The sequence below is a fragment of the Balearica regulorum genome, chromosome 11 (assembly GCF_011004875.1).
Source record: "Balearica regulorum gibbericeps isolate bBalReg1 chromosome 11, bBalReg1.pri, whole genome shotgun sequence".
Lineage (NCBI taxonomy): Eukaryota > Metazoa > Chordata > Aves > Gruiformes > Gruidae > Balearica > Balearica regulorum.
In genome coordinates, this window is record NC_046194.1 from 22,983,533 (window position 1) to 22,993,938 (window position 10,406).

Below are 10,406 nucleotides of genomic sequence, written 5' to 3' on the forward strand. Positions count from 1 at the left end.
AAAACGGATTTTTTAGAGGCAAAATGGACTTTTTACAGGCAAAAGTGACTTTTTAAAGCGGCTCAGCCCAGGGTGCCCCAAACACCTGGGGCAGGGCCAGGTTTTTCAGGGAGCTCGCTGCTCCCCAGCCGCCACGGCCTGGCCGAGCCGCTCTCTGGTTTGCCTATGGAGGAGCAAACCCGCAACCGTGCGGGACCAAGAGGCTCTTTCTCGGCCAAGGGGAAAACCCCGCAGCGAGGGCGTTGCGCCAGGGTTTGGCCTTTTACGGATCCGTTTGTGCCCAAAGCGGCACCGGCCCCCCCGGCCCCCCCCCCGCAGGACGTTGCGCTGGCCAGGGGACAGCCGGAGCTCCTCGCAGGCCGGGGGTGTGGGGGGCAGAGTGCTGCCGGCGCCCAGGCGCTGTTTGCCCCAGGGAAGGGAAAAACGGCACCGGGTGTGCGAGAACGCAACGGCGGCCCCGGAGCGCCCGGCCCGGCCTGGCCTGAGGGGAGCGGGGAAACCGGAGAGCCAGGGGGCGGGGCCTGAGGGGAGGGCGGGGCCTGAGGGGAGGGCGGGGCCTGAGGGGAGGGCGGGGTCTGAGGGGAGGGCGGGGTCTGAGGGGAGGGCGGGGTCTGAGGGGAGGGCGGGGTCTGAGGGGAGGGCGGGGCCGGGGCGGGGCGAGCGGAGGGGCGGGGTCTCCTCTTCCCGCCTTTGCTCGCCCCGAGGGACCCGCGCTGAGGCCCGGCCTCGGCCTTGACCTTGACCCCGACCCTGGGGGACGCCCGCGGCCGGGGCAGCTCTGGGCGCCCCCTCACCCAGCCGGGACCTCGCTGCGCCCACCCCGAGCAGGGTCCCTGCCTGCTGGTTGGGGGAGGCCGGCAGAAGCCCTCCCCCCGCCGCCCCGTGCCTCAGTTTCCCTGTCTCCTCACGGGCCGGGGGTCTCTCGCAGGGCCAGGGGAAGGCGACGCCCGCCATGAGCTCGTCGGCGCTGCTGGCTGAGGGCCCCCTCGACCCGCCGGTGCTGCTGGCTGACATCAAGACGGAGCCCCCCGAGGAGCTGCTGGTGGGGCATGGTGCTGCCTGCCCTGCCTGCCCTGCCCGCAGCTCTGCCTGCAGCTCATCTGCCCCCCCCGCCCCCCCCAGTCTGGAGCGGGAGCCCTGGATCTCCCTTCCTGCAGACAGGAGCAGGCAGCCGGAAGGGGTACACCCCCCCACCAAGTCATGCCCCCCTGTATCTCTGTGCTCCATGGCGGGGGGCTTCTCCATCCTGATTGTATTGTTTTGGGGGGGAGCAGCATCTGGGGAGCTGCAGGAGCAGGGGGAGGGTTGTCGTTCTGGCTTGGGGGGGGTTTTGGGGTGTCTCTGTTCTCTGCTCACGAGCCTCACCCCCTCCCTCCTTGTTTCTCAATAGCTTTTCTTTCCCACCCCCACGTTGGGGGTGCTGGCACCCTGTGCCAGGGTTGGGGGGTGGTCCCTTAGGGGCTTGGGGAGGGTCTTTGGGGGTGATGCCAGGCGCTGGGGGTGCAGCCTTTAGGGCTTGGGAATCTTTAGGGGTGCTCCAGCCTGGATCAGGGATTGGGAGGGGGGGCTTTGGGGCGGTCAGGAGGGCCCTTTGGGGGTACCAACACCATCTTTGGGGGCTCAAGGGGGCCCTTTGGGGGTGCTGGTACCCAAGGGGGCACCCTCCTGCCCCCCACCCCCCTCTGGTTATGGGGTGCTCCCTTGGGTGGCCCTGCTGGGGATCCCCCCTCCAGCCACCCCCCAGCACCCCGGGGTCCCTGTGCCGGGGAGGGCTCCCGGTGCCCCATCACAGGCTCGGCGTGGGCGCGGTGCTGAGCCCTGACACCAACACTCGTGCACCCGGTGGCGCCAATGGACCGCGCTGGGTGAGCCCGGGGTGGGTGAGGGTGGCGCGGAGATGCCGAGGGGCTCCACGGCCGTGGCGGCCCCCGCTGCAGCCGAGTAACCCCGTCTGTAGTTTTCTGTAGGCGGGTGGCGGTAATTTTTGCAGCGCTGACCCCTGCGTCGAGAAGCTCCGCAGACAGATGCACCCGGGACGGCGGCGCTGAAGAAGTTCACCGGTGCCGAGACCTGACCCGGCACTTCCGCGAGCACCCCGACATCAAACCCTTCCGCTGCTCGGGCTGTGACCGCAGCTTCTCCCGCTCCCACCACCTCACCCCTCGCCGCCGGTGGCACGCCACGATGTGAGGATCCACGTCCTCCTCCTCCTCCCTTGCTCCCCTGTTTTTCCTGGGTGTCTGCTCCCCACTCGCAACGTCCGGAGGCTCCTCCTTGACTCTGCCCGGCATTCACCCGACCTGCGCGTCGGCCTCTTCAGCCTCTTGCCCGTCTCGTGCGCTCGCTGTCCCGGTCCCGTGGGCACAATCCGGGAGCCACGGCAAAGGGCAGAGGTGGGGGGGGGGTGGGCTCTGCCATTGCCCCCCGTGCAATAGCTGTCGGCCTCTTCCCTCTCCGGAAAGCCGCTGCCTCTCCATCCCCAGCCCACGGCGTGTCCCCGTCCCCAGGATGCACGGGACTTCACGGGACACGCCGGGAGAACACAGGAGGGCCAGGAAGAAAAGAAGGAAAGAGAAAGCAGGGAGGAGGGAAGAACCAAACAGCGACCCACCAGCAACCCAGAAACCAGACCACCACCGCCAAAAAAAGGGGAAACTTTGGGGAATGTGGAACTGTGATTTTATGGAGTTTTAAGGGGGGGGTGGGGAGAGCGGAGGCCACCAGTGTTTTGAAAGACTGTGGGACAGTAAAACGACTTTTAAAGCAGCTCAGCCCAATATCCCCCGAATGCACCGGGCTGAGAATGGCCCCCAGCCCGGCAGGGCTCAGCCTTGGCATCCCCCGAATCCCTGTGAAAAAAATGCGCTTGTTTTCTCCCCCAAATTAACAAAACCCCAGGGAAAGCTCCGTGTCCCCACGCGGGGACGCTGGTGGTGACGGTGGCTGGGACAGCGCTGGGGTCACACCCCAAAGGGTGCTGAGACCTGGTGGGGGAGAAACTCACCGCACCGATGGCGGCGACACCTCCGGCTGCATCCCGGTGTCACGTAGCACCCACAGGTGTGTCCCCGTGTCACCTGTCCCAGCTGCTGACCACGGCTTTGTCGTACCCCCCCCAGAGGAAAACCGTGTCACCCGCTGTCCCCAGGTCCCAGCGCAGAATGGCAGAAATGTGGGTTTGGGGCAAAATGCCCTTTTCCCTGTTTTTCCCCCCCTCCCGGCCCCCCCTGTTTTCCCCGACAGTGGGTGTGATGCTGTGGGCTGATGGGCGCTCGCTGGGAGGAAGAGGAGGAGGAGGGTGACGGGAGGGTGGGGGGGGGGGGGCTCAGACCTGCCGCAGCTCTGTGTGAACGCACTCTGGGTTTTGCAACGTCCCCGTGCCGAGGAGCCGCCGCCGCTGGGCTCCGGCGGCCGTAAATTTTTACCCCGGTGATGGGGGCAGTTGGGGGGTGTCTCTGCCCTCTGCTCCCCCCCGATCCGTGCAGAGCTGCTCCCCCCAGCCCATGGTGTCCTGGGGACACCCCGCAATATCTGGGGTGATGCTCTCAGACCAGCCCTGCCCTGCCACCGCCACCGCACGAGCCGCCGGCTGCCCGTCCCTCCGTCCGTCCGTCTCGCTTTGCCTCTCCCGCGTGTGGCCGGGGCCGGGCTGTTGGCTGGAGCGTGACGGCCCGCGTGTCATTACCGAGGCGAGGCAAACACTCGGGCCCCTGAGCAAACATCCCTCCCGCCCGGCCCCGTTCGCTCACCACCACTGAGGGCTGAGCTTGGGGAACCCCCAGACCACCCCCCCCAACCGTGGCACCCCTTCCCGGGACCCCCGTGCTCTCTCCATCTCTGATTTCACCATCTTCATCCTTTCTCCTGTCTCTAGGAGGCCTTTCGTAGCGCTGGACCTCGGCACCCCCTGGTCCCTCAGCACCCCCTGGTCCCTCAGCACCCCCTGGTCCCGGTCCTACGGGCGGGTGAGCTGTGGGGGGGAGGCTGGGGTGGGGTGAAGCCCCCAGGTCGCTGGAGGAGGCACAGAGGTGTGGGGTGGTATGTCCCTACGCCAGTCCCCTAACCCAGCACGCGTTGTAGAGGATGCTGAGGTCCTGCCAAAAAGGCAGCGGGGTGCTCACCCCTCCCTGGGGGTGACAGCATCATCTCACCAGGTCCAAGCCCTGCTTCCTCCCAGCCTGCTCTCCTCTGCAAAGCCCCGAGGGCACTAATTGGCCTTAATTGCTCTGAGCAGCCTCACCTGAGACCTCCATCCCTAGCCATGGACCTGGAGCCCATTTAAGCTCAGCCCTGGGGCCTCTAGTTCTTCCCCCCCAGCCATGGACCCTGCTGGCTCCCCAGCCTGACCTTGGACCTGCCTCATCCCCGTGACCCTGGCCACTGCAGGCAGGGTTGTCCCTCCCCTGGGAGCTGCTGGCCCTCACCATGCCCCACGCGCAGGGATGTGCATCTCCTGACCTCCACGGTGAGGCTGCGAGTGGCGGCTCGCAAAGCTTCTCCACCCTGAAGCCATCCAGGACCTGACCCTGTGACACCCCCAGGTGACTTTTCCACGTGTCTGAGAGCCTCTGATACCTGCTTGATGTCCAACCAACACCATTAAGAGGTCATCTTCAGCTGCAAGACCTCCCCGTGCTCCACCACATCCTGGCTGGGGGACACTGGGGCTCTCCCTGGCTCCTGGGGGCTTTCCCCATCACCCAGCTGCCCTTTTCCCTCGCATCACCTTATGTCATGGTGAGGCTAAAAATTCAGCAAGCCTAAAAACTGCTTCTCCCCTGCGGATGAGGAATGGCTGCGTGGGGGGATTGCAGCCTGCTGGGGGGTCCCTGCTTGGCTGGTGGCATCCCCCCCTCCCTGGGGCGTGCAATGGGGTGGCAATGCCTTCACCTGTGGGGTGCGATGCTCATCCGTCTCCTTGCTCTGGGGTCACCCGAGGTCCCTCTGGCTGGTTTCTCGGCCCTTTCCCGGTCCTGGGGTGCTGGGGGCCTCTCCTGCCTGCCAGCCCCGCACCGCTCAGACTGGTTTAGCAAGTGGATGGGGCGGCCGCTTTCCCTTTGAAGGGCTCCCAGGAAGGATTTGATGGCTGGAAACCTCCCAAGGAGGAGAAAGGAAAAGACAAAAAAAGGTGGTTTTGGGTTTCGGTGGGGGGAGGCGAGGTGGTGGGTTGCTCCGGCAGCTTTGCAGACCTTTGTCTCCTGGTGGTGGTGAAAGACAAGCTGCGTGGGGGGGTGCACCCCTTCTCCGGGCAGCTTGTGTCTCCAACAAGGCTCCCAACCAACACAGAGGCTGAACTGGGAGCTCCTGGCCCAAATCTGGTGTGGCTTCACGCCCGGGAGGCAGAATCAGAGAGGACTTGGGGATGTCCACCACGGCACAGCGAGAGGTGGGTGCTCCAGCCGCCGCTTTGGGGGTGGTCAGGGGAGTTTGGGGGGGCTGCAGCAGGGTGAGGAAAAGCTGCTGCAGGAGGAAAGCAAGGGTCAGCAACCCCCAGCCAGGCTCTGGTTCCCCTTTCCCTGGCCACCACCTCCTTGGTGGGATGTCCTGCGGGACCCTGGGTGGGGATGGGACCAGGGCTGCCATGCTGGGCTGTCACCCGTGTGGGGTGGCTCCTGGGGGTCCCTTGTGACCCATCCCGGCTGGTCCCCACCAGCCGGTGAGGTCTGAGGGTGGGTGTGAGCCCCTGGGGCTCCGGGGCTGGGGACCGGCTGGGATGCCTCTGGCTGCCGGCGGTGCCAGGGGTGGTCTGGGAGGTGAGAGCTGAGACTCATTTCTCAACCTGATCCAGATTTCCAAAACTTCGAAGCCTTTCTTGCCTTTTAGCTCAAATCTCTTTATCTCAGCCAAGGGCTTCACCTCCTGGCTCTTGCACCTTCTGCTCGGAGGTGAGAGGAGGACCTGGGTGTCCTTCCTCGCCATTCCCACGAACCCTGAGTGCTCAATCCCCACCCAGTGCCAGGAGGGGGGATCAGGGTCTGGCTTCCCGGTTCTCCCTCACCACCCACCAGCACGCCCCATCCCCTCCTGTGCAGTGCGAAGAGGAGACTTCAGCTACGGCCTCGGGGTTGAGAGCCCCTTCCAGCTCCACCATGGACCCTCCTTCACAGGGTCTCCCTTTCCCAAACCCCCTTCAGCACCTCGGTGCCAACCTTCCTCCGCAGAAGGGGATTCCGTACCCAGGGAACGACGGGAGGGAAGTGGGTTGCACAGCCGGGTCAACGGGAGAGCCGCCGTTATCGCTGTACCTCACTCGAGCAAGACGTGCTGTCCTCGGTCTTGCGTGGCACGTGGGGACAAAACGGGACCTTAGACCAGCGCCGGTTGGGGTACGTCTGGCTCTGCGGGTGCAGCGTGGCGGGGGCGTACGGAGCAAAGCGGTGTTGATAGACTCAAGGCCGTTTCCCTTCCCGCGGGGCCGGCGGCAGACAAGGGTGCTGCGGGTGGCGTTGGCCCATCCCTGAAATGAAAAGCTGCTCCGCCTTGGGAAAGCATTGCCACGCAGCCCGGCGTGCGCCCCGCTCCCGGGAGTGGGCTTCATCCGGCTCCCTTGCTCCAAGCCCACACCCTGGTGATGGGATGGAGAGAAAAGTAACTCCTTTGATTTACAAATTTTATCGTCACTAGGTAAAATTCTAAAACTTTCCAGTTGGCAACCAAGAAAATATAAATATTTTCCTGAAAAATTTCTTTTATCTTTATTTATACTCACTCACAGTGGCAATGATGATGGACCACTGCACGAAGATGCACAGGGTTTTTACACGCCACCACCACAAATCATCCATGTAGGCGAAAATAAAAAGATGGTCAAATTGCTTCCTGTAATACTGAACAAGTAATGCGGATAATAAAGACAAGAGCAATGGGCTAAGGCCGATCCCCGTAGGAATATTCCCAAAGCCCATGGTTGTGGGGTGCAACAACAACCCGAGCCTGTCCCATTTGTCGTTTTGTAACAGCAACGAGGTTTGCTGCTTGTACAGCTCTGTTTTTTTCTCGGGTGCTGATTTGAGACGCGATCCTCTGGACAACCCCCACCAGGTATACAACCCTCGTAATCCAGGTACCCCAGCGGTAACAACGCGCCTAGCGTTAGGATTAAAAGGAACACGATAAAGCGCTGCAGAGACATCCAGCGATGCCCAGGACAATCCTTGGAGCAATAACTGGGACAGTGCGCTGAGGTTTGGGCAAGCAAGCTTAGGGCAGGATGCTTTATGGAGTTTCCTGGAAAACTGAGAGAAGTCCACTACCAATCTGGCTTCTGTAGTGTTTCTCTGGGTTTTGGACAAAAGAAAGCAGCCCCCGGTAACCCTGTTGACAGTACGACCGGCCACGGGGACGTTTCTGATTTGACTGTGATAGCTGTACGCTCTATACGTGCAGACCCTCTCTCCTGTTGTGATACTGCTACGGATGTCCCCGTGATACTGTGGGATGCTATTCCAGAGGCTGGTAAGGATAAACCATCCCTGGATGTCACAAGAGGCCTTACAAATGTGTTTTGTGACTGGACGCTCCCTGGGGGTGTCTGTTGTACCTTTACTCACGCCACATTTGCTCTGTTGATTGCTGCTTGTAATTCTTCCTTGTTTCTTGCATCTCCCATTTCTTCCTTTAGTTCCTGGACTGCAACCAGATCCAGCACCTGTAAAGAATCTTGAGACCCCCAACCCACCTCTTGTGCCAGATTTGCATTAGCACATCCACCCCGTTCCCAGGCAATTCCCTGCGGATGGGGGTGGTTGCCCTGGAGGTACCTGTGGTTGAGGTGGTGCTGGAGGAGGTTCCTTCTTCTTTAGTCCAGTAAGGACCTTTGCTGCATCTTATTGTAGAATGGTTTGGGTGGGAAGGGACCTCACAGCCCATCCAGTGCCACCCCTGCCATGGGCAGGGACACCCTCCACTAGCCCAGGTTGCCCAAAGCCCCATCCAACCTGGCCTTGAACACTGCCAGGGAGCCAGGGGCAGCCACAGCTTCTCTGGGCACCCTGTGCCAGGGCCTCAGCACCCTCACAGGGAAGGATTGCTGCCTCCCATCCCATCTCCATCTCCCCTCCTGCAGTTTCAGGCCATTCCCCTCGGCCTGTCACTCCCTGCCCTTGTCACCAGCCCCTCTCCAGCTTTCCTATCAGTCCAGTTTTCATATCTTGTATCAGTTGGGTCCTTGCTCCAGCCAAGTCCAAGTTCATAGGATTTATCAGGTATCCATGATTCCTGAGACACCATCTTCTGTCTTGTTCCGGTTCCTGAGATGAAATCTCAGGAAAGGTTCCTTCATATCCTTGTTGATACCAAATTTTTGCTGTTTGAAATTAAGGGGCCAACAGCCCAGTTCTGCCTCCCATCCATAGGTGCTAAGCTACACTCCAAAGTGTAGAGTTTTTCCCCAACACTTATAAGAGGTATTACTGTCTTTTATAAATGTCTATAAATGATACCAGACTCAAAAAGATTATACAGGTAGTCAGCACACATGACCAGATGAAGTAGTGATGCCTCATATTTATTTTTGATGGCACAAAATAATGCCAAATAAGTTGCACTTGGTACATGTAAGCGTGCAGGTAGCAGCAGGGACCACCTTCTACCTGGTATGACTAGTTTACAATTTCCTTCTTCTAGACGACAAGAAGGAAATTGTGGAATTTTCCGGTCCTTATTAAATTTTGATTCAGGATTGTGATCTGGTCCTCCAAAGCCCTTAAGGATGTGTAAGGCGGGCTGATCACTCTTTGGGAGATGGAGCTGATCTTCTGTGCAGGGACTTTGAATGACTGCTTCTTCTAGGAGATCTAGATGGAGCTCTTGACCTTCTCCTTGCTCAGGTAAGGATGAAAGAATGGGTGCACTCAGTGGTCTATATGCAGCAGGAGTTCTTATCCAGGTTCTACAGGATATTATAAATTCAGTAACGCAATTGTCCCCAAATTCTAAGCAAGATAAATGGAACCAAAATTGTCCCCTGAGCCTAATACCTAAATTTGCATCTGAATATCGAGTAAGTTCAGCAGCTAGACTTTCACCAGGCATTAACTCTGGCATTTTCTGCCCAAAGTTCTTACATTCATAATAACATCCCAGAGCCCACCCTGTCCCAGCAGCAGCACGGCTCTCCTGGAGACCAAAGCTCCACGGGGAAGATGCTCCTGGCAAAGCCCGAGCTGTTCCCCCTTGTTTGCTCTTCCAAGGGCTCGACGTTTCTGACTGCCCCGTCCCTCCGCTGCCAGAGCTGCACTTTCCCTTGCTCAGCGCTAATGGCTCCTCGGGAGGACCGGGATGTCGGTCCAAAGTCTCGCACTGATATAAACTGTTCATTTGATGTATTTGTTGCGTTTATGCTGCCGGAAGCCGGGGGTTGTTAAAACCTGTTGGATCCCTATCCCACGCTGCTTTCCCCATGTTTATTAAGGGCCTCATCCTGCTCAGGGCAACGTTTTTGCACAACTGGAGGATGTTTTATGCCAGCTCCGTAGACCTGGTGCCCTTGGGGAAGGTGTTTCCCAAATGATGTTTTGGAGCCATCACCCCTCGCCCCTCTCTCTGGGGTGCTCAGCCCCCAGCTGATGCTTTTTGGACCCTGGCTGGGATGCAGGATGGGGCCATGCCACCAAAACTCGCCAGCCATGGCTCCTGGCATCATCTGAACAATCATGGACCCCGATCATGTGTGTGCCTAGTATGAAGTCCCCATGGCCCCCCCCCAACACTTACCAGGGTGGTAGCAATCCCATGGGAACAGGCTTTGCCCTTCCCTGGCAGGAGACTAGCTCCCTTCCCTTCGGCTGGGGGGGGGCAGAGCAGCCTTGGCCCCCCCACACTCCAATTTCTGTGGTCCTGGAGTCCCCTGAAGCTGCCGGGGATGTCCTGGGAGGGGGTGACAGCAGCAGCCCCCCTGCACGTCTGTGTGGGATCCTGCCCAGGCGGCACCGGGAAGTGGGGCAGGGAGGTCTCGCGCTGATTTGGGGTGGATGAGCACGGAGGGGGAGAGACGACCGGATTCAAAAAGTGATGATTTTTTTTTTTTTTTTTTATTCCCCTGTTGCTCTGGCTTCTTAGATTCCTTCCCCTCCTGCCCTCTCAAAAAGAGAAACCCAGGCACAGTTGCTTGGTTTCTCCGCAGGAGCCGAGCTGGAAAGCACTGTGCCCTCGCACCTTTCAAACTTTTCCTTTGTTGTTGGTTTTTTCCCCCCAAGGTTTATCCCTTTTCCCCTTAATCTATTTATTTTTGATCCTTCCCTTTCCCCCCCTGCGAATGAGAAGTATGAGCAAGCAGGAATCTCCTTGTCTCTAAAAACCAGGTTTTGTGCAAAATTCAACCATTCATTGGCAAATGGTGTTTTCTCATTTAAAAAAAAAAACAACCAGTGTTTTTAACAACTAAAACAAACCCCTTGTTTCAGCGC